The 25599-nt window shown below is 39.3% G+C and overlaps 1 long non-coding RNA gene across 41 annotated transcripts in view; it reads right to left on the bottom strand.

Moving 5' to 3' along the window:
- The window catches only part of LOC148053219 (uncharacterized), a 67395-nt gene that overhangs the window by 15722 nt on the left and 26074 nt on the right, over positions 1 to 25599 (bottom strand). For 25 of the 41 annotated variants that reach the window (XR_015708487.1, XR_015708491.1, XR_015708523.1 and 22 more), the window contains one exon: positions 3325 to 3448. This is a non-coding gene — a long non-coding RNA (uncharacterized LOC148053219). Of the gene's footprint in view, positions 1 to 3324; positions 3449 to 3751; positions 3868 to 4554; positions 4637 to 15693; positions 15841 to 15929; positions 16041 to 17524; positions 17540 to 19901; positions 19951 to 25599 lie in introns of those variants that run through there. The other 16 variants (XR_015708503.1, XR_015708497.1, XR_015708510.1 and 13 more) reach the window with 8 other exon arrangements.

The following is a 25599-nucleotide window of genomic DNA, read 5'->3' as shown; positions in this document are numbered from 1 at the left end:
TTTATGAACCAACTACCAGACATACAGAACCAGAGGAAAAATTATTCCAGTGGCTGAAGCACTACTGTCATCTCTGCTGGGTGTTTTTCCTGCGACCTACAGACTTCCTCGCTGTGTACTCCAAGTCCCATCCGTAGTTCTCCATTTTTCTCTTAAGCTTAACTTCATTATTTTGATTCTCAGCTCATGTGAATTGGCATAGGTCTATTAACTCCCATGGAGCTATAATGGTTTGTGTCAACCCAGAATCTCATTCTAATTGTTTGCCATTCCGACATGTACTTTTCATATCTACTATCTTCTATTCAAATATTTTCTCTAACCTTAACTCTATTTGTACTACTTATTTTTATTTGCATAGTAAATAGACTTCCCTGTCATTACTGATATAAAATTCCAGCGAATCAGTGGTAAACCATGGTATTAAGTGGTTTGATCTTCACGTAAGAGCAGGGAGAAAAAGATTATTAAATTTACTGATATAAATTAGCAGTATGTACAGTATTTGTTATAAAAAAAAATCTGTATCTTTACTGTCACATCTAAACTATTTCTTGTATATAAAAAGACAGCTTATTTGGAAACATAAATCAGCACAAAACAGCTTATAAACTCCAAGACCTCAAGACAGGATGAATAAATAGAAGGGAAACACAGGGATAAACTTTTTGACAAAGTATCAGCAATATTAATTTAGAAGTAATTTATTTGCAAAAATCAACTTTGTCACTGCTACACGTTAAGTAATTCATTCTTTGAAGGGCTTGACCCTTACAAACTTGAAAGATCTGTATGAAAAGTTCTGGTAAGAGAGTAAGGAATGGGTTAATTCTTCCATATTTAGCGAAGAATTGAAGACAGGCAATTGCTGACTTCACAACAACGTAGGATGAGGTGATAGTGATGCCGTTAAGGGCTAGGAGCAAATTTCCCATCTTCTAAAGAGAAAACTGTATGCAGCCAATGGGGTAAAAACAGATGATATGATGTGATGACCCAAAATTAGCAGGATATACTACTTCTGAAAAAACTGACATACCCAGTATGAGAAGAAACTGGGTTCCCTTCTTATCACATACATGTATGGAAAATCCATCACACATCAGCCAAACAACACATCAAGCTGCAAGAGAGTTATTCCTACTATAAAAAAAACGAAACCAACCAACCAACCAAAAAAAACCCCAGAAGGTGGCTCAAGTCTTGTACAGTGCCCTCTGCTAAAATATTTCACTGTACTGTGGACTTCCTTGCAAGGCTTTTTTAACTGTGCTGCTATAAAAACACTCTACCCCAAACAAAAAACTAAAAAAAAAAAGAAGAAAAAAAAAAAGAGAGAAAGTAAAGAAAGAAATGCCCACAAGGCACTTCTTACTGCTGCTTAGTATGAATTGCTTGGTATAGCTTTCATATCAACATTAATTCCGTGCTTGATGTTTTATATAAAACATTGTTTTAAATAAATGTTTTAAATAAAATGTTTTAAATAAAACATTTCTTGACTACCAAACGTCCACGGGGGTTGATTTCAATTGCTAACATCATTAGAATCTACTTTCAGAATGACTGTAAATCAATATATTCATAGACTTCTGGATATACCCTACTGTGACTTAAAAATGAGAGCAAATAGCTTTCCCTTGTGATTTCAGACCATATTTGATGTCATTGGAAAGCCAGACAGGCTCCATTGAAGCAACAGAGCTGTATCAATAGAAATCGAAAGCTGAAATCAGGATCTCAGGTTCTGAAAATCAAGTGCAGTCTCTTTACCAATAACCTTTGGACAAGGATCTAGTTCTTTAAATATTTTATCAAAACATTGTTCCTCTTCTTGTGTTTTTAAAGGAGGCCTGTAAGCAAGGCAGAGTAGATGACATTTGGAGAATTATTAGACATGCGGTAGACCTATTTGTCAGTTTGAAATCTTCAGAAGAGGATGTATCTTGGGCTTGCTGTAAGGCAGAGTTGTTCACGTTGTCTAACCTTAGGGATCTATCTTGGTACCCATGTGGGACGCCCCAGTCAGCAGCCCCCCCCTCTCCCAGGCAACTGAGAATACCTAATGGAGGAGCTTATATTCTCCCTCCTGACTATGTATGTGAGGGCTATTTGGTTTCAATATTGTGTCCTGTGTTTCTAAGTGATCAAACAATAACAGCTGTTGGTGAACATTATCCACAATTCATTTATGCAGGGTGGAGGTCCGTGGCACTGATCTGCGATGTACAGCTTCATCTCAAGCCTCATTAGCAGTAGCAAGCCAGTTGTCAGCAAGCCTCACTCCTTGACCAGTCTGGGGAGGGACGTTGAGTTGAACTAATGTTGTTGGCTAACTCCAGGGCCTCGTGTGGTGGTGGACCATACAGGTGGTGAACTATACGTGTATTCAAGTCTAAGCAACACTTCAGTGTCTTAAAAACCCGTATGTCAGAAAGCTATTACATACAAAGCAAGCCACCCAAGCAAAGAGCAATTTAGTACAGGGCACAGGCACAGAAAAATGTGGTTTGCCTGACAAATCACTTCCATTACCCCTATTTCCTCCACAGCAAATCCTTCACTGATGCCTTTATAGCAATAGTTTGTAACACATTGAGCTACAGCCCATCTAGCGTACATGTGCCACCCCTCAAATTAGCTTTGATCAGTATTAAATTAACGGTCCAGTTGCCTCACTCAAATGACCTAAGTGGAGGATTTGTGCATCTGCCGAGTCCTGAACAGTGGCCTCAGAAAACAGAGAGAAAAAAAAAAACACTTCAGCTTCAAAGCATTTGAAGGCAAATCCCAGGCTTTTTTCCCATTCACAAAAGAAAGCTGCATCATCCACACAGGCATCAGGAGACAACAAATCTCGCACACCTTTTAAGATCCAGTCTATTATATGCCAGAATAACACTGTAGCAATGATTTGGGTCTTGTTAGGTAACAATTTGGTAATGACACACAAAGTCATTGCATATTCCAGTCCTGGCACTAGCGCTTCACGTCAAGGTCATGCAGTTCAGCAGGACGTTCAGGATACGTCTTCCATGAGGCAACTCTGTCTACAGGCAGATTTTAGGTCAGCGTTAAGTGATGGGCAAATGGCAACTGAATTCCTCCTAGTCATCTCCCCTGATGGCCACAGGACAAGTGTCCATGGTTAAACAACAAAATGGGACTGCTCTGAGCTGTAATTACTAGTCAGCAGCGGCTCCTTCTGGAACATATATAGATGAAAACTCTTCCAAGAGTTAACAGCAACCTGAATGCTGATTTTTCTTTTGTACAATGACACCTTTTAATCAGTCCGGACTCATGAAAATCATTAAGTCTTACCTAATTGCTGTGCTCTGGAGATCTGAAGTCCCTCAGATTACTGCTCCACTGGGGGGAAAAAAAGTGATGCTGGCTGGAGGTGATGCTTGGTTTCTTATGAACTTCTTTGTTTCTATACTTATTCCTGTGGAAGAGTGCAGAAAAATGCATGTGCATAATAACTCTATTAATAGAGTTATTAATATTCTATTAAATACTATATTAGTAGAGTTATTAATTATCAACGGGGTAATTGGTGGAATTTTCACCTGTATATCATTAGTTAGATGGATACCAGACAGTAACTTGAAATTATTATTATTTTCTAGTTATCTCAAATGATTTTTTTTTAATTATTTAAAGGTTAAATCAACAACTGATTAGCACTAATTATCAACGACTTAATCACTTAGGTCTAAACATATTAACAAAACATATTCTAATATACCTGTATGAAAAGCAAAGAAAGGAAAGTAAACATTTGAAATCTGTTGTTTTTCTTTTCCTTAGCCTCCATCTTGCTTTGGAGTCTGTGATACTAGGTAAGAACTCACTGAAAAAGAACTTAAAAATGGTGATCTACGTATGGCAAGAGCTCACCCTGATTTTATGCAAACATATAAAAAAATACCACAGGATTTTGAGGTATTTTGAGAGGTATCCTTTGAGACAGGATTCTCTCAAAGAGTTTAGTCCTATTGTAAGAGGCAATGTATTACCATTTTTTACACCATATATTCTTTGCACTGAGGACCTCGTTTCCATCAACAGCCCTCAAACACTCTGATGAAGTAGCTGTTATTGTCACTCCACTCTCCATACAGAAAATGGTAGGGAAAAACGATATCCAAAGTTTTGCCAACACTTTACAGTTGAAACAGAGCAATAACTCAAATCCCTTGACTTGATGTTTTGCACTTCTCCAACAAATATTCTTCCATGTGTAAGTTCAAGGAACACCACAGAAGAATGGCTGAGGCAGGCAACCAAAACTTAAAACTAAACCTGAAACTGAATTATGTTAGCAAAGCATCACTATCACAGTTTACATCAACTTTGTTACAAAGTTCTTTTGTTAAGAACGTCTTCCGAAACATTTTTGTTATTATTAGGCAACCTTCTCAAAGCAAGATGGTTCTTCAAGAACAGTATTAACGTGTGAATAACATAAAGAAGTGCCTGAAAGCACCCTGCTTTTGAGATAAGACTGCAAGCAGGATATTTTACCACTAGAGGACAGTATAATGTTACCTCCTGGACATACTGCATTTGGCAGAGAAGACTCATGGCTTCAACCCTGATGAGAAGCCTGAGAACCTGAAGATAGAGGACTCTGTGTAGTAAAGTGAGGAGAAAATAAATGGCACATTACTGATTTACCGGGACATAGATAGGAGCATCAACATACAGCTACAGCAATGATAAGCTTGGGTGTGAGCTCGCTTGCAAGCGCCAGGCAGAGCCAACGGGGTGTTTCTGCTTCGCTGCCGGGCTGGGGGTTAAGGAGAAGCCTTAAAGACTCTTAACACCGCTACGTGGCACAAATCCTAAAATGCTCTCTCCTTTTTACTGGTCCTCTTACTCAGGCAAAATGGCATCAACTTTGATGGGAAAGTTGCCCAACTAAGAACTGAGTAAAAACTGGAGAAAGGCTTCAAGCAGTTGACCTGTTAGCAGACTATGCACAGAACTGAAGGGATCAATGAGTTTTTATAATAAAATTGATAATAAAATTAATAAAGAAAATAGCAGGGGATAATTATTGTTCTTTATTCTTTAATATCATTACCTTCTCATTGTGTTATACGACACAATTCTGATCCCATTTACATTTTGGAATCAAGTCACAGACTTCAACGTGCAGGCTCCTCTCGATTTCTGACTCTGAGATGAGCCCCTTTCCTTAGGGCCCAGGCGAAGTGAGCTTCACAGTATCAAAGGGGTTTAGCAGGTATCTATCTACAGTGCACAAGGACGGCGCTGTGTACTTTGGCAATAGCAGCACCAGAAGAACTTAGGACTGGAATAAGAGAAGCGGTACAGGTGACCATGGTCTCGGGTGTGCAGCGAGAGATGCATGCGGACATACAGCAGAATTTGGTTGTCTCTCATTAACATTATTTAATGACCCAATTAGCCCATATTAATGAAAAATATGTACCACAGAAACATAACATGCAACTACGAAAATGAGCAAATCAAGTTGCCAGAAGGAATGGTCCCTTGTTCAGAGGCAGGTGACTTGGGCAGTGGCCTGAAGTGAGGAGAGCTATTTAACTATTCCACGCTTTGACAGAGACCAGGCTGTGATCTTGGTCAAGCTGCTACAATCACCTATGTCTATTTTTCTGTGTAAGAAATGAGAAGGAAAAGTCGTGAGACACACAGGAAAGGGGCAAACAGGCTGTCTGTGCAGCCACCGCAGCCCAGGAGGGCTGATTTACAGCACAAGGAATGGCAGGTTTCAGTTGAATAGCTGGAAGGGACATAGATCTGTGCAGCACGAGGGGCCATTTGCAGCATCTCCTGTGGCAGCAGTGCCCAGGGCACAATGGAGAAAAGGACAATGAGATGACTGCACCGAAGAACAACCGTATCATACAGAAAATTTCAGGTTAGTTGTTTTTTCTTTTTTTCTTTCTATCAGTGAATAAATTTACATCCATTCCAGTCTAGCACAGCATGCTCTTCCAGAGTTTAGAAGGAATAAGATTTCTCTTCAGCCTGCTACAGAAAAGAGGGATCTGAACGGGGGTCCACAGGCACTCAGAGCTAGGTCTCTGTTCTGAGCAAAATGACCACATATAACCCAGCAATTCCCGGAAGAGTTAGTTACACCCTTTTTCCTGCTGCTCTGCACCAAAACAAGGTGCATTTTCACAAACGTCTCTTTCAGCAACAGTGCTGGCTTTAATACCTTGTTCCCTCCAGCTTATTCCCACCTTACACCACAACCTTATTTGTGCCAGGACAACTGCTGGTACAGCACACGTTGAACTGTATTGAGGAAAATAACCCACCCCTGCCCCCCAAAAAAAGATTTTTTAAAAACCGAATTAGTTTCCCAATCTAATTCACTGTGCAGTCGCACAAACTGTTACACTGGCGGAAGTGAACATGCGGGTAAAGGTGGGAAGCAAGCAAGAATGAAGAGTGAGTGGATGGCAACACCGTGAGAAAGAAGCGTTTGTGAAACCACAGCCTCAGTGGAGGCTGAATCTGATCATTAATCGCTGTTGAAGCACATTTAACTTTGGCACCAGCGGAACTATTCAGCTCTTAACATTTTTACCTGACCACCTAGAGAAAACTCAGGATTCTGGAGGTCTTGCCAGTTAGAAGATACTGGTGTACAATTTTACTCTAAAATAGTAACTGGTTTAATTATTATCAAGTTCACAAATAATAATTAGTTTTAACTGTTAGTTTTAATAACTAGTATTAATTTATCATTTCGAGGCATTCCCCATCCGCTCATGCCTGTCACCCAATTCCACCTTGCTCACTGGGCTTTCCACCCCACCGGCCCCAGCACAGCTGCAAGGGTTGCTGGATCAGCCTTTGCCACAGCCGGGGGACGGGAGGGAGCGGCCAGGGGAGGAGTGGGGCTCTTCTGTAGCACCTCTGCTGCTGAGAGCACAGAAACTTTCACCATCAATGCCAGATCGTTTTTAGGAGACTTCTGACGCTGTTTCCAGGCTGTGCTCCTTACCGCAGTTTCAGCCTCTCAGCTGTGCCAAATACAGGTACTCAACCTGTTTGAGTGCTTGCACTCTAGCTGAAGGGGTAGAAACCTCCCACAGACAGAAGGCAGAAACAAGAACTGACTTTACTCTTTGTTTGTTTTTCTTTCCCTCCCCCAATTTATTTATCAGCTATACTTTCAAGATAAAACTAACAAGCCCTTTTACAGGGTCAGGTCTTTTCCAGCTGTGCAAGAATCAAAGAAATGAGACAGCTAAAAGTGCCCCCAGCTGGTAAAGCGGGATGCTGCCCCAAGAGCTCTTGCTCAGCTTTTCTTTACTCTTACCCAAGATATGCTTCCTACTCACTCTGTGGTTTTTGTTTTAGTTCCCAAACTCAGCTCTTTCTTCTGCATATGTGCTTCCCCCCTCTCAAGACTACTTAGTATTGCTCACTAGTCGAAATTGTTCAAATATCCAAGAAGCCTGTGCTTATTTTTTATTCCAGAACTGCTCATGTGCTTGACTATCTTTTAAAATACAATATAATTTCTTTAACATAAAATTACATAAAATAAACGGCATCAGTAAAACCTCCTGATTTCAGGAAACTACCTCACTCGTTAATAACGGAATATTCAAGCACACACGCAAACACATATCTTTAACCCAGCTGCATCTTCCCCTTGGATACAACTACATATGAAACAAACAGCTTAAATTGGTCACAGGAGAAGAGAATTTATACAATTAATTGTAAAAACAAATTTAAGGGGAATCAGTAGTCCTAATTTTTCCCCTTGAATATTGTAAATTTTGATCTCAAAAAGAGATAAGCTCTGTGTCTATCAAAAGGGGATAAAATCACTTTTAAGATCCTATATCGTATAATGCCTGCATATTTGAAGGTAAGTTATTACAGACATTTTACAGAAACATTCTCTCTCTTTCCATTTTTGTCAGTTCATATTCCACATCGTGTTTTAAAACCTTCTTTCAGCTGCAGAAAACACAGTGGCTGCTAGAGTGAAGCAACAGTCAATAAAGACATTGTAGGGTAATTCCAAAGACGTGCACTGTAAAACTTAGAAAATTTGTTCAATTCCATATACATTAATCCTACATCACCTGAAGAGGAAAGGCCAAAAAATAGATTTATTTAGATTTATTTCTGCTTAAAAATAAATCTTCAAGATGGCATTATAAGAATGAAGTTATGGTGCCCAAGTTATACTGAACCCTTGTCTCCAACAGTGCTTCTACTTGTTCTGCTCAGTGTTTATTTTCATTTCTAAGCACATCAGACTGGCATTCCACTTGTAGGTGTAGTAAGAGAAAACCAAACTCGAACTCCCTTTGTACAATGTACAACTTTCAAGCTTGGATGCCTACATTAAGCCAACAAAAGGTCAGAGCAGAGGAGCTGCAATTATACCCGTTGTTAAAAGAAACCCGACGCCTCAGTCCAGAAATGCTTAGCTTTCAGTTGCTGAGTATCATACAGAAGTTCAGTGGTATTTTCCTAGATAGGATCCTAAATGCAGATTGAGTTTCCAAGTACTTTACGGTAGATTTACGAGTATTGCACGTAGGACTGTCTCTTTCTTTACTTCACTCCATATAGTACCTAGTCACGTGATTACTTAATGCACAGCCAGTCCCCTTCCTATATCACAGCTGTGCCTGGGGCTGTATTAGTCAGTTTTAAAGTTTCGGACTCTGTGATTTACAAGAAGGACATTGGCTGTCTCAAGGAAAAGATAGTAGCTCTAGCAGATGCGGCTTCACGTTTGCATCAGTATTGATAACCTGGACTCTCATCTGCTCTGACTGAACTTCTAGGGAATTCTCTAGTTTTAAAGTTTTGCTAGTCTTCACAAGAAGGTCTAATAACAATGGGCTAAACGCCTGAGCTGGCCTGAACTGCTTTTTCAGCCCTAAAGGCTCCCTTTCCATGTGAGAATGGAGATGCTGTAATGCCAGCAAGAGGAAAACCCGCAGCGTAACCGTACGTATTGTGTCTGTTTGGGGGATAAAGAGAAAGTGTCCTTTCCCAGAACTGCTAGCACGATACCTTCCCACAAGCATGAAATTGTCTATTTTGGAGGGGGGAAAAAAAGAAGACAGACAAGATTCCCTAATTACCATATGTTCCTCATACTGTCAAATGACCTACCGCACTGTGGCGAAGCATGTGAGGCTGGCTAAATCCCGCCACGTTATATAATTTGGTGATAACACAGAACCAGGCACGTTAGCCAAATGACTGAGCAGATGCAGCACTTAAAAATGCGTCAACTTTGCCCTGGACAATCCTAAAGGAAAAAAACAAACAAAACTAACCCAGACTCTTCCATCATCCTGATTACAGTCTTTGGTGATTATTTTACTGCAAATTTTTGTCTGGGACATGTGAGTTTCCCTCTCTGTCCTCCGCAAACCGCAGCTGTGGGAGCTTTCCCATCTCCAGAGCCAATGACGGGAGAGCAAGAGGGAAACTGCTGCTCTGGGTCACACAAGCTGTCACAGAGATCCTGTCCCCAACCCCAACTTCACTGTGTGTATCTTAACATGAATCTGGGGAGGCAACATGTCCTTAAGCTACGACACTCACATACGATCACAAGTCAGTGAAGGGAGCACGTTCTCCATCTCATGACCAGAGCAATGGGCATGCTCCCCACACGCTACTTCTGTCAAGCAAATACCTGCTCATCTAAATTACATCTCAAAGATTTGGGGGGCGCGGCCTAAATTTGTACTGAGTGTGCAATTTAAATGAACTATGTCATTTCCCATTCAAATCTATAAAGCTATATTGCAACACCATTTCTATTTAACTGATTTGCAGGTCAATTAATCTCTTTTAAATTGGCTCCCACAGTAGAACAGACGGCAAACTAATAAAGGAATGCACACTCCAAATACATTGAGCATACGCTGCCTGTACACAGTGAATCAGTATATGATTCACCCACTTTCATGAAACAGTTGTGACCTTTCATCTGACTACTTCCTCAAACACAATACAGAGAAATATATATAACATTCGGAAATCAGGAACCAACAAATTAGGGGAATAATAATAGCTCATCTCATGATTTTTTGCTGTTGTGCTAATCCTTACTACATGCTCTATCAAACATTTGTGTCATCTCTTGCTATCCTTTGACTAATTAACCAGATCAACTAAGGCGCAGGTTGCTCTTCGTTATGAAGTGAGTGACGGCAGAGAATACCTAGGCTTTTGAAGTATCAGACCCCAGAGGCCTCGCAAAGGGATAATTTAAAAAAAAAAATTATAAAAAGAAACAATGTTATATGAATAAATAATATACCAATCTGCAGATAGAGAATCTAGTTCTGTACTTAAAAAATGACATTTATCTGTACAACTAACTTTCCTTTCTACCACTTACAATGTAAAGCTGGTAACAAGCAACCCTGAGCACAAACATTACATTTTGTCTACAAACACAGCTTACACTTAGAATTAGGGAAGATAAGGTCAACATGCTACAGCATTTCACCACAGATCTTTTCACCACAACGTATGAGAAATCGCAAGTATAAAATTAAACACTAGACCAAAATCTTCTCAAGCACCTACTAGCAATATCTCACCCCATTAGGCATTTTGAAACAATTAATTAAATATCAGAGAAAATATGGTCTCTAGAAACATAAGGTGATACACATCAAGAGGAAAACATATTTTAAATGTATTGCAAGGCTTTGGCAGGAAGACTGAAGCAGCACCAGTATAATCCAAACCCAAAGCCAGAAGTTTTGAGATAGAGGAGCAAGATCAAAGCTACAAGGGATTCTAACAGGACATCCTACATATAAAAGGAACATATGATAAATCTGAGAAGCAAAGGCTAAATGTATTTTCAAGGGACACTATGCTGCAAACATTTTACAAACGGTGAAAAATAGTACGATTTTCTCACACTATATAAAACTTTGTAAACTGGTGCTTCAGTGCATTGGTGTTGGGTTTTGTTTTTTTTTTTCTTTCCCCTAAATCAGATCAATTATTTCTTAGTAGCTCACTCTGGTCAGAGATCACAGTATTCTAGGGACCATACAATTGGTACCCTAAAACCCAGGAGAGATGGTTTCTCGCAATATCATGGAGCTTGCTGCTCACTACCAGGTTGCGCCATGAGTTCATATTTGGGAGAGACAGCGGAGCCCGTGGTGTGTTAGAAAATCTCCAGGGCATGGCAGAATTGTGGAAAAGTTTGACTACTAACCAGGTAAAGTCATCACAGTGATGCTTTGCAATTGTTAATGATTCAAGTTTCCAACCATGGAGCTAAAGGCCTGTTTTGCAACCCTCCAAGGGGTCCCTTCAAAACCACAGTACAGCATCTCCCTTTTCCCATGTGAATGCAGTGACCGTTTGCATGACCCACTGCCTAACGCTTCTACGTATTAGAGAACACAGTGGGTCAAAATGAGTCAACCAACAAACAATTAGTTGAAATCACAAGTTTATATTATAAAAAACCCTTATAAACCTCGTAAGGAATTGGGTCCTATCATCCTTTGCAGTGTACCAGTAAGTAACAAAGAGCTCCTATCCCAAACAACTCATCATCTCAATTGCTGACAAGATGCCACAGGAGGAGGAAACACAGGAACAAGATGGGGATGGATAAGCATAAAAATAGCTCGAAGAAAAGCAGAAGTCCAAGCTTCCCCTTTTCCTAACCATTTATGTCCTTTGGCAGGATGGCACAAATGCAGATGACTTAAAGCTACTGTATTCACCCTTACAGAGAAATCTGCTGCTTCGCTGCACTTGGTACTCTGTTTCCCCATTGCTTTACCAGCAAAAGATTAGCACAGTTCAAGCAGCTCGAGGTTCACATGCTGATGCAAATTCTGAAAGACTGGGAATGTTTGGCAGTTACTCGAATGCTGCAACAGGCAGACACCCACAGGTACAGATGCAACGTGGTGAAATACTCAGGTCTGCTGTAAAGCTTAATCACACCATCAAACACAGCTGTACCAGTCACATGCTGGGGATTTCCCAGCTGCAGACTCTATCTCCTAAAGCACACGTAGTTTGAAACAATTCAGTCACTATGTAATCAGCAACCATGTGACAATTTCATTTTCTCCTTCAAAACATGCAAACAAGTCTGAATTCAGAAAGAGACTGTAGCTCAGCCACTGTGACTCTTTCTTAGTACTTTTTCTGCATTTATCATGTCAGCTATAACACTGCTACTACAGTAGGACTGTACTGGCTTTTACAGCAAGTACTTCTATGATCTTCATTCAGGAAGGAAATAAATGTTCTTAAATAAATAAATAAATGTACATATGTACATAAATGTACATAAATAAATTCATGTACTCATGAGATCTAAAGATTTATTTAGCAACGCGATCTAGACAAATCATATCAAGACCACAGCTTAAACGTGTGACACTGGCATCAGTAGGTTTTGAGTCGCTATCACTGGAAAATATCAGATGAAATCTGTGTAAGAAGATGACCATTTTAACAGAGTACAAAATAGCTAGGAATTAGGAAAAGAAAAGCCTGCGTTTAAAATTCTTTGTATATTCTAATTCCGCTTGCTTATTGTTCCTCTCCTTCCTGAGTTATAAACCAGACTGCAAGGCCATGAAAGAAAAGGTGCAGCTGAATGTTGTCAGCTGCCTTTTCCTCTCTGCTCATCCATCTATCAAGTATTCTGTTCTCAGATAGGAAAACGTACTGAAAGAAATAATTCTTTACTTCCAGTTTCCTCTCTAGTCTGTGCTAACTGGCAGGTTTAAGCAGGAATATTACTCAAAAAGGCTTAATTGCAACATTAAGGAACCAGTTTTTGCTGGGAGTACCTGCTGCAGACAGGAGAACCTACAGTGATGATTATTCTATTTCAGGAAGGAAAGAGGAAGTCAGAAGGGAGAGCTGTGCTAAGGGCACTGCCCTTGGAAGGCATTGGATTTAAAATGCTAAAGCAAGGAGGTATGTCTAAGCCACGTTTTCTGTTTATCACCTCCGAATGGCTCTTGTTTCTGAATGCTGACCAAATCTGAATGCTCACGGCAAAATACGCAGTGCTCTACTGGAAAGCAGCCTTTATCATCACTAACAAACCAGCTGGATGCTATAGTTCCCTCAACACCCTTTGTATCATCCCATTGAATTTACTACACACTATTCTAAAACAAGAAAGAAAAACACACGCTGGTTTGGAATAAAAAGCTGACACATCCTCTAGATATGCAGGAGTCCAAGTCACAGAGGCAAAATGCACAAAATTAAAAGGAAGGCCTGCTGTATAAGACCATCAAAAAAAAGAGATTTATTTTTGGGTTCTCCTGGTATACCACTGTGGAAGGCACGCTGGTGAAAATTCTCGATAGAGAACATAATATGTTGTGATGAAATACATCTGAAATCTCCTTTTTGCAGCATCACTTCTTGGACAGATGGCATTATCCTCAGAGTAAGTATGGTCAGATGGATAACAGACAAACAAGTGCATGACTTGGGAAGACTTCATTAACAGGGCTTTTATGAAAATCCACTCCCTATGGTAATCTTACCTCTTAGAAAAACTCAAAAAGAGGACAGTGCAAGTGTTACCTCTTTCTGATCTGGAAATAAGCTGGAGTAGGCAGGAGAATGTTAAAGTAGCAACACCTGAGGAAGTTAGTAAGAAGGCAAATATAGTACATGCTCAAACAGTCCCTGAAGAAATTGAATTAGCGTGGCAAAGAGTATTAGAAGATATTTTTCAGGCCTTTATGTATTGAGATTGGAAGAGGTAATAAGTCGGAGAACACAAAATTATCACTAATGCAAAAGAATGATGCCATTATTATTAGTGAAATTGTGCAATGATTCAACTGATTTAAAGGCTAAAAAGAAAACCACACTAAGAGGGCAAAATGAGTAGGAGAGCTGAGGGAGACACTGCTGCATAAAGCCATGAGCATGGTACGTGTTACAATTGTCAGTAACCTGCAACTTCAATATCCTAGCAGAGTAATTAAAATGATGATTGAAATTGATGTGGGAAAGTCAAAAGTGAAAAGTTGCTTTAAGAAGAAATCTTAGGATGGTCAAGAATTTGTAATTCCACAGTCAAGGAGAAGATAATTCTGGCTAAAAATTGTGCCTTCTTTCACTACTCAAGTGTGAGCAGCAGTTTGTAATAAAAAGTACTATATAATAAATGAAGATGAAGAGAAACAGTAATAATCCATATGAATTAGGAGTTACGAAGGGAAAAAAAAATCGATAAGGCAAGCTAGAAACATTAGCGGAAAGTCCACAGCTGACAGGACTAATGTAACATGAAGAATTAAAAAAAAAAAAAAAAAGTATCAAGACTACAATAGTCCTATCAGTTATATAAACCTTCTGCCAGATGTAAATGATAAAATTTAGAAGTATTTCTATCCCATATTTGGACAGACGTTATGTCACATGATGATGTCGAACTATTTTCCAGTCCCTTAGTAACCAAGCGGGATGTTATACAACAGGTACTAGAAATAAACATTTTAAAATCAGCCAATCCATCTGCCTCACACCTAAGAACTAAGACTGAGAAGGCCTGAGAACTAATCATGTTTATTTTAATAAATTAAGGCATTCCAGGGAAATTCCATTTGACTGGAAAAGTGCTAATGTTGTGCCAATAATAACGAAGGCCAGCAGATGACTCAGAGAGCTAATGGATAGTTAGTCTGACGTTACTTCCAGGTAATAAAGCTGTTATAAAATTAATAAAGAATTAAAGTACCGGAATATAATTAATATCAGTCAACCCAGTTTTGTGGCAAATAGATCTTGTAAAATAAAGTTATTGCATTGTTTGATGAGACAGATGTTTGGCTGATGAAAGTAATGGTATATCTGTAATATATTTGTGGAGACCAGTTGACTTAATAGTGTGTGACATTCTCAGTATGAAAACTTGCACAACACAATATCAGTAAAATGTGTTGACTGAAAATTGAAAGATCTAACAAAGTAATAGTGAATGAAGACTTGTAACAAACTTTAGGGCTTATAATTTGTGATTTGGAAATAAATATAAATCATCAGTGATTTGGAAATAAATATATACATCCATGATAATAAGATTTGTGAGATTAATAAAATTGTGGGGATGAAAGCTGAAGATAGCCATGTAGACCAATTTGAATCACTTAATAAACTAAGCCTGTTCTAATTAAACATGTCTTAATGCAGCCAAATGCAAAGGGATTAGAACTAAAAGCTCCACTAGCAGCCACATCTCCTCCCTGGAAAACACATGGTCTGAAAGGTACCAAGGATTACAGGTGACAAACAGCTGACATTGCAGCAAAAAAACCCCTAATATGATCCCTGTGTGTATAGATACAAAAGCAAAACAGCTTTCTACAACTATATGCAACACTGGTAAAACCTGCAGTGAAACACCACACCAAGTTTCACATTTTAGAAAGAATGTTTTCAAAACAGAATATAAAAAACCAGCCAAAATTATTTGAAGAGGAAAATGTCTTACAGTGACACGTTTGAAGGAAAGACTTAAAGTTCACTTGTTAACGTTATTAACTAGCTTGACTTAATATATCACAGAAGATACTGGCTCTTAGAGGGTTCTTCAGCATAAACACAAAGTTCAGATAGGAAACATGCCATATTAAACAACAAGTAATTTATAACTCAAATTACCATGGGAATTCTCAATGGCATCTATAGTTCTTGACGTCTTCAAGTCTGGATACCTTGTCGAGTGTTGTGGCTCAGCATGCATTTGGATGCTTAGTACTGCAGTTGAACACAAAATATTCTATACAGAGGTAACTGGGTAATAATGACCTATGATGCAGAGAGCAAATTAACTGACTTAGTAGTTCCTTCTAGCTTTTTTTTCCCCTCTGGATATAGTAAATATATTTTTCTCTCACTTCTGAAGAAGTGAGCTGACACCACTAATTTTGGAATACTCTATGTTGAGATCTGCCAGAAATCACTAAAGCTTGTCAGATCCTCAGGTTCATCGTCAGAACAGGTATTCCCTGGAAAGGAAAATAAAAGGGTTTTGTTTAAAGAAAATGTAGGGGGAGAGGGAAGCAAAAATCCTAAGCTGATCCCATTGACACTAATATGTGATTTGTCATTGATCCGCAGAGGCAAGATCAGGAGCAAAGAGTTCACAAGACTATGGAAATAGTTCAAATTTTCTAATTTTTGGGTTCTTAATTCCACTCACAATTTCTTCAGGACCAAGTGCTTGGCTCTGTGCATGGTGTAATAATGACAGTCAGACCTTCCGCTTTCCCAGAAATAACCATGTCATAAGCTGCTGCTTCCTTGTTTTATGTATTTACAGACATCAACAAGGCTATATAAAGCCTCTCCATAATTTGTTCATATACAGTAGTTTTCCTTTTGATATATTTTTAGATCAATTGCACTTCAACAATACTTCCCACTGAACTTTGCTCTGGGACAGATGATCATGAGAAATGCAAATACTGTTTAAAGGGTGACAGCCAACATTTTCCACAGTACTTGTTGAAAGGGTAGGATACTATGAAGTACAGAGCCTAGCATGACTCCAAAGTGGCGCAGCACCCATGCTTACAAACTCTGCATTTGCCCTCTGAGTTGCCTCCAAAGCAAGATAGGTGTAAATTTATCAATGTGCAAGAAGCAGAAGCTAACTCAGGATCTTTCAGTTTTCTAATAAACGGTGTCACTTTGAAGAAAACAGCTTTAAGCCTCTTTGCAAATACTTTTATCAAAGGGACAATTGTAAGGAAGAAGATGACTCATCAAGGAAAAGCTGTCTCCGTGTGCTCCTTTCCTTCTTTGGTACAAGGTACAAAAAAAGCTGTAAACATTGGGAGAGTGTATTTTCCTAAGGCTAGGTTGTTGTGTGCCTTCAAGCACATTACCTTAGAGTATCAGGAACATCAATCCTACCCCTTTCTGACTTTTCCAGTCCAGAGGATATAAACAGGCCCAAATTCTGGTTACTGGCTCTAGTACAGGAAACCTTTCTATCAGATTCTGCCAGTCCCTTCAGAGAAAGAGGTGTGGCTAAAGACAGCTGTGCCTTCAAGATTTTTCATGGTCTAAAGAGCTTGACTGCTAAAGCAGCAGAGTGGACAGAAGTCACAGAAAAGTGGAGACTTCAGGATTTTTTTTTTTACATGGTTAAAATACAAGCTAAATCAGTCCCAATTACAGTACTGGGCACTGTTGCATGAACAGATTTCCCCTCACAGGGTGTAAAGTACACCACACCAAATTCATAGCAGTTTTGAAAAAACAATTTTCAGCTACCTTGTGTGCTCCTGTTCTGATTCTGTTTTGATCCCAGGCAGCTAATAGCATGCAGAGCACTTGTGTAGGGAGAGACCCTGTTAGCATGTCCCCATTGGATCAATAGACTATGAGCAAATTTTGTTTTAAAATGCTGATTAGCCACATAATTAACAATCAGAATATTGAGGAGAAAAGCGGTTGGAACATCTGTAGTTTGCAATGATTATACCTGAGCTGAGAATCCACTGTGCATTAGAATATACACATGCACATCTCGCTACATCTTAGTGAGGAAAAACCGCAGCAATTTCACCAGATACCAGATGATATCCCAGCAGGTAAACAAAAACCTTACAATGCTGAAAAAAATTACAATATTAATTTTTGTGCTTTCTAACTGGAAATTGTTGAGATACTACATTTAACAATTATTTAATTTGTTTTTCAACATAGTCTTAAATTAATAAACCATTTTGAGTGGTGCTTTTTAAAAGATGTTCGCAAACTAAACAGAGTTATAGAAGGACATCCCTGGACAGGAGATCCCTAAAGAACTAAGATATTGTATTAGTGGTTCAAACGGATGCCCCTTTTCCCTATGACTCAGTACTGGGCTAATGTACCCACACTGCACCACACCACGTAGGGGGTCGCACATCTGCTAGCATTTTCAAGAGGAAAAAGAGTGATAGAGGCCATGATAAATACCACTTTGGGCAAGTATTCTACCAATTTCCATTTCCCTCTGAAGATTCAACAAAAGGTGCTGTTCTTCACTTGCAGATACACAGTGTTTCTAAATGCTGACTACAGGTAGACACATCTCATGGCAGCTAAATACCATCCCTTCTATATAACTACCCGGGCAGATTCAGAATACCTGTGTGGTCAACAAAGAAAGCCAATGTGCAAGCCAAAGTGAAAGCCATCAGTGCAAAACAGAATAAAGTTATGCCTGCTTTGTAGGAACAAGACTTTCTTGTAGAACTGATTATATAGCAACTCCTGTTCTGCTGGCAGAATTAGAGATACGTGCAGGTGGCATGCTCTGCAGCGGGTAATCCAAAGGAGACTACTGAAAAAGAATCAGGCATTAAAGAATAACACCGAGAATGAAGACAGACACAAATGGACTTTGAGATGGAAAGTGGTACACAACATGAAATGAGATGGAAAATGATTGAGACAGGGACAGGCAGGACAGCCACATGAACAGTACAAGAAAAGGCATGGAAGCCTGGGAAGGTGGAAGCATACGGCTATATCATGTGCAACTGAAGTCAGTGAGAGCTGACTCAAACTGGCAAAAAGCGAATGATATACGTAAAGGTGAAAGAATGGTGATGCATAGGGTGTGTGTTGGTGCTGATTTCGCAGGAATCTGAAGCTAAGTAGTCGAGGCTTATAGTCTGAATTTGATGGAAGATGAAAAGCTGCTACAGGCAACCTTTTTTTTCAGCTGTTAAACTTGTATTAGGCAAAATTCACTCCATCATATCTGAAATGTATGCCTACTGCGAACGCCACAAGCCACCACAAACTGCCTTTCAGGATCCTGCAGAGCCCTGTCATACATATGGTCTGGATCTTAAAAGAAATCATTTTAAGAGGGCCTTGTCCTGTAAAACTCCAGCAACTAACTCAGTAACAAATGTCTTGAACTTTCAGCAGCAAAAATGCCCCTTCCCCAGTTGTTATCTCTCCTGGCTGCCCTTTCAGGACCTTGCAAATAAGTGGAGCAGTTTTGCTACGCTTACTCACAACGAATAGGTCCCATCACATGGCAGCCCGGTGGAACCCAGTGACATGGCTTGCACGAGTTAGGATTACAGAATCAAGCCTACAGAGGCTAACAGATAAGCTGCTCCTACCCAGTAATCTAAAATTATTCGCTGGCCTCCAGACTCAGTTTCTATGTTCTCTCCTAACTCATGCTACCTTTCAGCCCTGGATCCTAATGAATCTGACTTAACCCACCCCTCTGCGCTGCTGATCGCTACTAAGTCTTTCCTATCTCTGTTGTCACAGCGCCATGCTTTAAGGAAAGTGAAGAATGCAGCCTTTGTGGCAGCACTGAGTGAACACCACTTTTAAGGAGAACGTCCCAAATCTCATTAAAAAGAGATAAAGCCATCTGGATCCTAAGATGGTCGGTTTAAAAAAAAAAAACCCACAAAACTATTTTGAAACCAATTTACTGAGAAAAACAGAAAGGAAAACAAGTTTGCTGCCAACAAACATTGTAGCCCTTGTCATCTATTACCACGTGAACAAAGCACTCAATGACTGACTCTAATACCACTACCAATTATTATGACAACATACAGTGTAATCGTATTATGTTTACAATATAATACATGTGAGTATTCGATAGAGGCTGGCAGGACTTCAGTCACTGCCTCTTTTATGCTTTAAAAATCAATTTTTCAAACTGAGTTTGCTGTATAACGTGTTTCCTAATTACATATGTTACTGTATAGAGAATAAAAAAGGTTACTAAAAGCGATTTCAGGTAAACCTCTTAACAGTTAGTGAGATAAACCATTTTTATTCACACACATTGCACCACTACCAGCTGACATAATGTCTTTATTCTATAGACATACCCCACCTCGTTCCCATTGACATGAGTGGCAAGTTCTTCAGAAGTTTCAACTGAAACAAAATCAAGACCAAAATGTTCAGGGCCTAGTTTTAAAGGGGTTCTTGCCTTACCATTTATTCTGCAATTGCAAATAACTATAAAGGTAAACAGGATCATTTAAACATCTGCTTAATTTGTGAATGACATCAGATAACAAACTTACCAAATGACTCAATTTATATTTGCCAAATCACGTGCAAAATCCAAGCAGGAGGTTGCCTTGGAAAATATGAACTAAAGACATATGCTCAGGCTCAACTACCTAGTTAGTAAGAGACCCCATTGTCAGCCCCATAGCCAATAAGTCAGTCAAATTTCTGGGTGGGCTACCTACTTTGCAGATAAATCATGACACAGGTGCAGGGATACTTAAAATAGTAATGTGCATGCTAGCTTAAGTGCACCATGCCTAAGCAACAGCACACAAATATGACTATGATGATTCTCAAGCAAGCCTGAGTTCAGAAGTAACATGGTTCACACAGCTTTTATCTCAGTTGATGAGCCTCGCTAGATTCAGGATATCATTATAAATTATTATAATGCAACAGCTTGGGTGCCTCTACACTGCGCTCCACTGAGCATCCAGTTTCAGAGACTTCTTAGCTCAGGATCAGCTAAGAATAAATGAAGTCAATTTATGTTTTAAAGTTTAGATTTAAAAGCAGTAGTATTATCCACAGCTTTCTCTTCTCCAGACTATCCTGGTTCCTGGCTATCATGGCTTAAATGCATTTCTACGATAAAATGTTACTTAATGTAATAACTGAATTAGCAAAACTAATTAAAAAACTGACATTGATGAATTGATGTAATGGGCAAAAAACCTGGTTGGATAGTTGGTTTCAGAAGGTAGGGGTTAATGGGTTGCCCTCAGCCTGGAGGCTTGTAACAAGTGGACCACTGCACAGGTCTATACTGGGACCATTGCTGTTTTACATCTATCAGTGACCTGGAGGAGGCAGTGAAGTGTGCTCTCACCAAGTTCCCAGGTGACACCAAACTGGGCAGACCAGACAAATATGCTCAAGAGCAGGGCAATCAGTCAAACGGGCCTAGATAGGCTAGAGGGTTGGGCTGATATGAAATTATGAAATTCAACAAGGACAAATGAAAGTCTTGCACTTGGGAAGGAAAAACGCTATGCAGCAGTACAGGCTGGAGACCAACTGGCTGGGCAGCTGGGGACACTGGCAGCAACAACGTGAGCCAGCAGTGTGCCCTGGCAGCAAAGAAAAGCAACAACATCCTGGGCTGTACCACCAGGCACACAGCCAGTAGATCATGAGAAGTGATTATCCCCCTTCACTCAGCACACTTTCGACTATTGAGAATACTGCATCGAGAATACTGCATCCAGTTTTGGGCCTTGCAGTATGAGGAAGATGTTGATGAAAAAAGAGTCAATTCACTGAAGGGCCACCAAGATGGTCAGGGAGCTAGAGCAGAGGCTGGGTGAGGAGATGCTGAGGGAAGTGGGCTTGTTCAGCCTGGAGAAGAGGTGGCTTTGGGAGGACCTAATGGCAGCTTTTCAATACCTGTGAGTATGTTACCAAGAAGATGGAGCCAGGCTCTTCTCCACACTGTATGGCAAAAGGATGAGACACAAAAGGACAAACTGAAACAAGAAAGGCCCCAACTTGACATGAGGATAAACTTTTTCACGAGCCAAGCATTGCAGCAGGTTGTCCAAAGAGGCTGCGTAGTCTCCATCCTTGGCAGTGTTCAAGACATGACTGAATAAAGCCCTGAGCATGTGCATATGAATGCCACAACTTGGAACTCCAGTTACTGACAAACACTGGCTTGTTCTGCTACTGAAAGGTGCTCAGAAACATGTGCCACCACTGGCAGCTCCAAAGGACAGCCCTGGTTACATGGGGGCAGAGTCAGAGCAAGTAACAATTGGAGGGACGCCTTCTTAAATGTGATGTTCGGCTTGGAAATTTTAGTGCTGGCACAGTGGTCTGAGTGGAGCTGCTTTGCAAATATCTGAAGAACATCTGGAACCTCTTAGAGACTTTTCTAATCACTGTTGGGGGACACATTTTCACACTTCAGTATGATTTATACAATCTAAGATCCATGTATAAACTTAACAGGAAAATGTGGAACATGTGTCCTTGTATTTCTATAGCACTGGCTAAAGAGAAAACAATTGAAAGTATCAGACTGGAGAGAAACTGTTAAGGTAATTCCTCAAGTATCTGTCTTGGGACATACTTAATATTTTCCCTTGTGACCTTGGCACAGAAATTAGGTCTGTCATAAGCTGTTACTACAAAGAAAGACTTTATTCCACACCAAAGGAGAATGGGTAACTGCAGTAACAGAAACAGAATGAAATTAGATAAAGTGCATGGTCATACACATCAGAGTAAGAATTCCTGTGACAAGTTGGAAATAACAAATGAGGAGAAAGAAGAGGGTGTATTAGTCCATCAGAGGATGACTATGAGCAATCATTGTGATGCAGCACAGATAGCACTAAGATACTCTAGGTGAGATGTTACCAGGAAAGACAGAGAAGTAGTAATCTTAGGATACAAAGTGCTAATCAGAGTGAAACATATTACATGTAAGGTCTTGTCACTCATATTCAAGGAAAATTAAACCAAAATAGAGCAATTACAGAAAAGTCTGACTTGAGCTTCCAGGCAACACAGTAATAAAAATAAAATAAATGCTAAAGATGTAGATAAAATGTCTGCTATGAAAAGACAAGTCTGATCAAACTATTAACAAGCTGACAAAATTCACTACTATGAATGTTTCCTTTACAATATCCTTCATGTGTAAATAATTACAATTTAAAATGACCAGCATTATGTACTACTTTGTTTCTCTAGACACCAGTTTTAGCATATTTTTTGTCCGAATGTCTCCTTTTTTCATCTTCTGTTCCAGGACTATGGATAGCAACGACTGAAATTTATTTCAACACAATCCTCACAAATATAGACAAACTTCTGTTATTCTCCAAGAGCTACAGGAAATTCTAGCAGAAATATCAGTTACCAAGGAGAAACAGGAATGACAGAGTTGGATTTCATCATGAAAAGAAAGTCTGTGCAATTATGAATTTGTATTGCTGGAATCAGGAATCTTACTGTCATTCTTCAGGCAAGATCACTGAAAAAACACTATTTCCCATACGAACATCACAGACTTTGTTTTCAAGGCTGGCAGTAGATGTACAGTAGTCAAAGTCGGACATAATGTTAAGCATTTCAATTAATCCTCATGGCTCTCCTGGTAGGTAGCTGAGAGACCTGCCTAAAGCCACAAAAGTAAATCAACTAGGATAAGAACACACAGTGTCCATCTCCCAAGTGTGTGTTGACCATTAGACTATGCTCCTCTTCTAGGAAGGGATCCTGGCAAATTCCAAGCTTTATGGGAAAGAGGGTCTATTTAAACATTTAAAACTTTAAAGCACTTACTGGAATAGAAAAAAGGAAATGGAAATGGAGATAGAAAAGATGAGAAATCCAAGTTAATCCAAGAAACACAATATCAATTGATCACAGTGCAGTCTGGAAGGAAAATGCAATCAATACAGAGGCGAAGAAATCAAATAAAGCTATTGCTTCAGTGACTGTAGCAAAGATTCTCAAATTGCAGCTAGGGTTGATTAATTTGTTTTCACCCCTACTGTATGATGAAAACTAGAAAGCTAAACATTAAGAAATGTCATCTAATGACAATATATATCTTTCTTACAACTGTGTAAAAGTAGCAAAATAAGAGTCTGAAATTGCTATTAGAATTGCTATTCACTGCTTTAGAAGTGGCTTACGCACCAAACAGATTGCTTACTCACTGCAAGGGAGTGTTTTGGTGCACCTGTGCTCCTGGAAAATGATGTTAGCATGAAAATTCTCCTGGCTTTTAATGTCTTTTCTAGATCTAGTATTGATATTCTGATGACAAATTGATATTTTTAGTGGCAGTTTCAATTTGTTCCAGGTATTAGGAACATAACATTGTTAATGAAAATAACGCTAACATTTACAAAGTTTATGATGTTACCGATCTAGACAGAAAGAAAGTACCAAACAGGCAAGTATCCTAAATATTAAGCAAATACTATTTTCATTTAGGAAATAAATTTTCATGTTTTTTTTAAATATTACTTTGTACCTAAGAAGTAACTGGAACCAGGTCAGTATGGTCCTATATATACCTAGAGGACAGCAATATTATTTTGCTATGAAAATCAGAATCTTTCATTAGAGAATTTGAACATTTTTTTTTTTTTTTAAGAGAAAAGTAGGGATTTCCCACTCTGCAGCTTGGAAAACTGAAGTCTCATAATCAAGAGCTCAAAAGTCAAGCTCTGTTATTCATATTTTACAGTATCTTATGCCATGTGTAGCTACAGTAACTCACTGTCACCACTTTCACAGCACAATATTACTTAGAAGCAAGAATGCAAAATCCAGCTCAAAGGCTTTAGCAAGAAGTTCAGAAGACAATCTTGCCTTTGTGTTTCCTCATTCTGCTCTCTAATTCTCAGAATGTTCAGTCTCTCATAGGATCATCTCTGAGGGAAATACTTGAATGCATGCCCTCCTCTGTCCCCTATACTTGCTTTCTGGAATTAATACAGCTGGTATAACTAAAAAAACCCCAACAACTCATCTAGGTTACATCAGAAACTTATCTGTCCCTCTGTTAGTACAAAAACAGAAGAATGATGGTCCAGTTTCTTCCCCTGTCCTCAGATGGGTCAATATGACATAGATGGGGACTTGACCCCCTGCCTTTCATAGGTGAGTCAGTCACTCCTAGGATTAAGAACACAGATATTAATGTACATCTGATCCTTAAACCCCGAGGTCGAATCAAACTCTTTTCTCTTTCAGATACTACTAACTCAGAGAACATGAGATATTTTTTTTCTTTCCCCCCTTATGTTTCATTGAGCTTTAATTCAAATTTATTTAAGGATTCTCTTAGTTCAGTTTTCTTGAGTTTCATTTTTTAAAAGTTTTCTTAACATTTTCCCTCAGAATTTAAACTCTTTCTTTCTTTCCCAGGTTTAGATGACATTATAAAATGAATACTGTTTCTTTAAAGCTGACACAGTAAGAATGAGCAGCAGGCTGTCTTAGATTGCAGGCCATTTCATTTCTCATAAGCATGCTATCATTAGCTACCTTTAGGAGAATGAATTATATTGATTGGTTCAAATCAAACTTGTGACCTGGTGGCAGTATTAGATGTTTGTTACAAAGCATCATCTCCTCATTAATCTTTCATTAGACAGCGTGATCCGAGAAGCCAGCAGCAGTCACACCACGCTTACTCTCTCGAGTGATGCCACCACAGAGGGCTCCCTTATTGGATCACAGCAATTACTGGCCTTACAAAGCAGATTTGGAAAGCCTTATCAAATTTCCTCCGATATGGCAAGCTTACAAATAATCATGTGCTGTTTCTTGGGTGAGGACATCACGGAATTACACCAAAATGCAGTAAGCTCAAGTCATTTGCAATTAAACATGTGACTCTTGATTCTGAGATGATACATCTTCATTTACAGCATATGAAGTATTTTACAGAAAGCCAAAATACGTAAAATTAAGGTGCCTTAAAAAGTTCCAGGCAAAGAACAGAAAACTGCCAAATCAGATTTCTTTATGGGAGAAATGAAG

Source organism: Nipponia nippon, unplaced genomic scaffold (genome assembly GCF_047370975.1).
Source record: "Nipponia nippon isolate SJK-2023a ecotype South Korea unplaced genomic scaffold, ASM4737097v1 scaffold_4, whole genome shotgun sequence".
Classification (NCBI taxonomy): domain Eukaryota; kingdom Metazoa; phylum Chordata; class Aves; order Pelecaniformes; family Threskiornithidae; genus Nipponia; species Nipponia nippon.
This window is presented reverse-complemented; position numbering and strand designations above follow the sequence as displayed.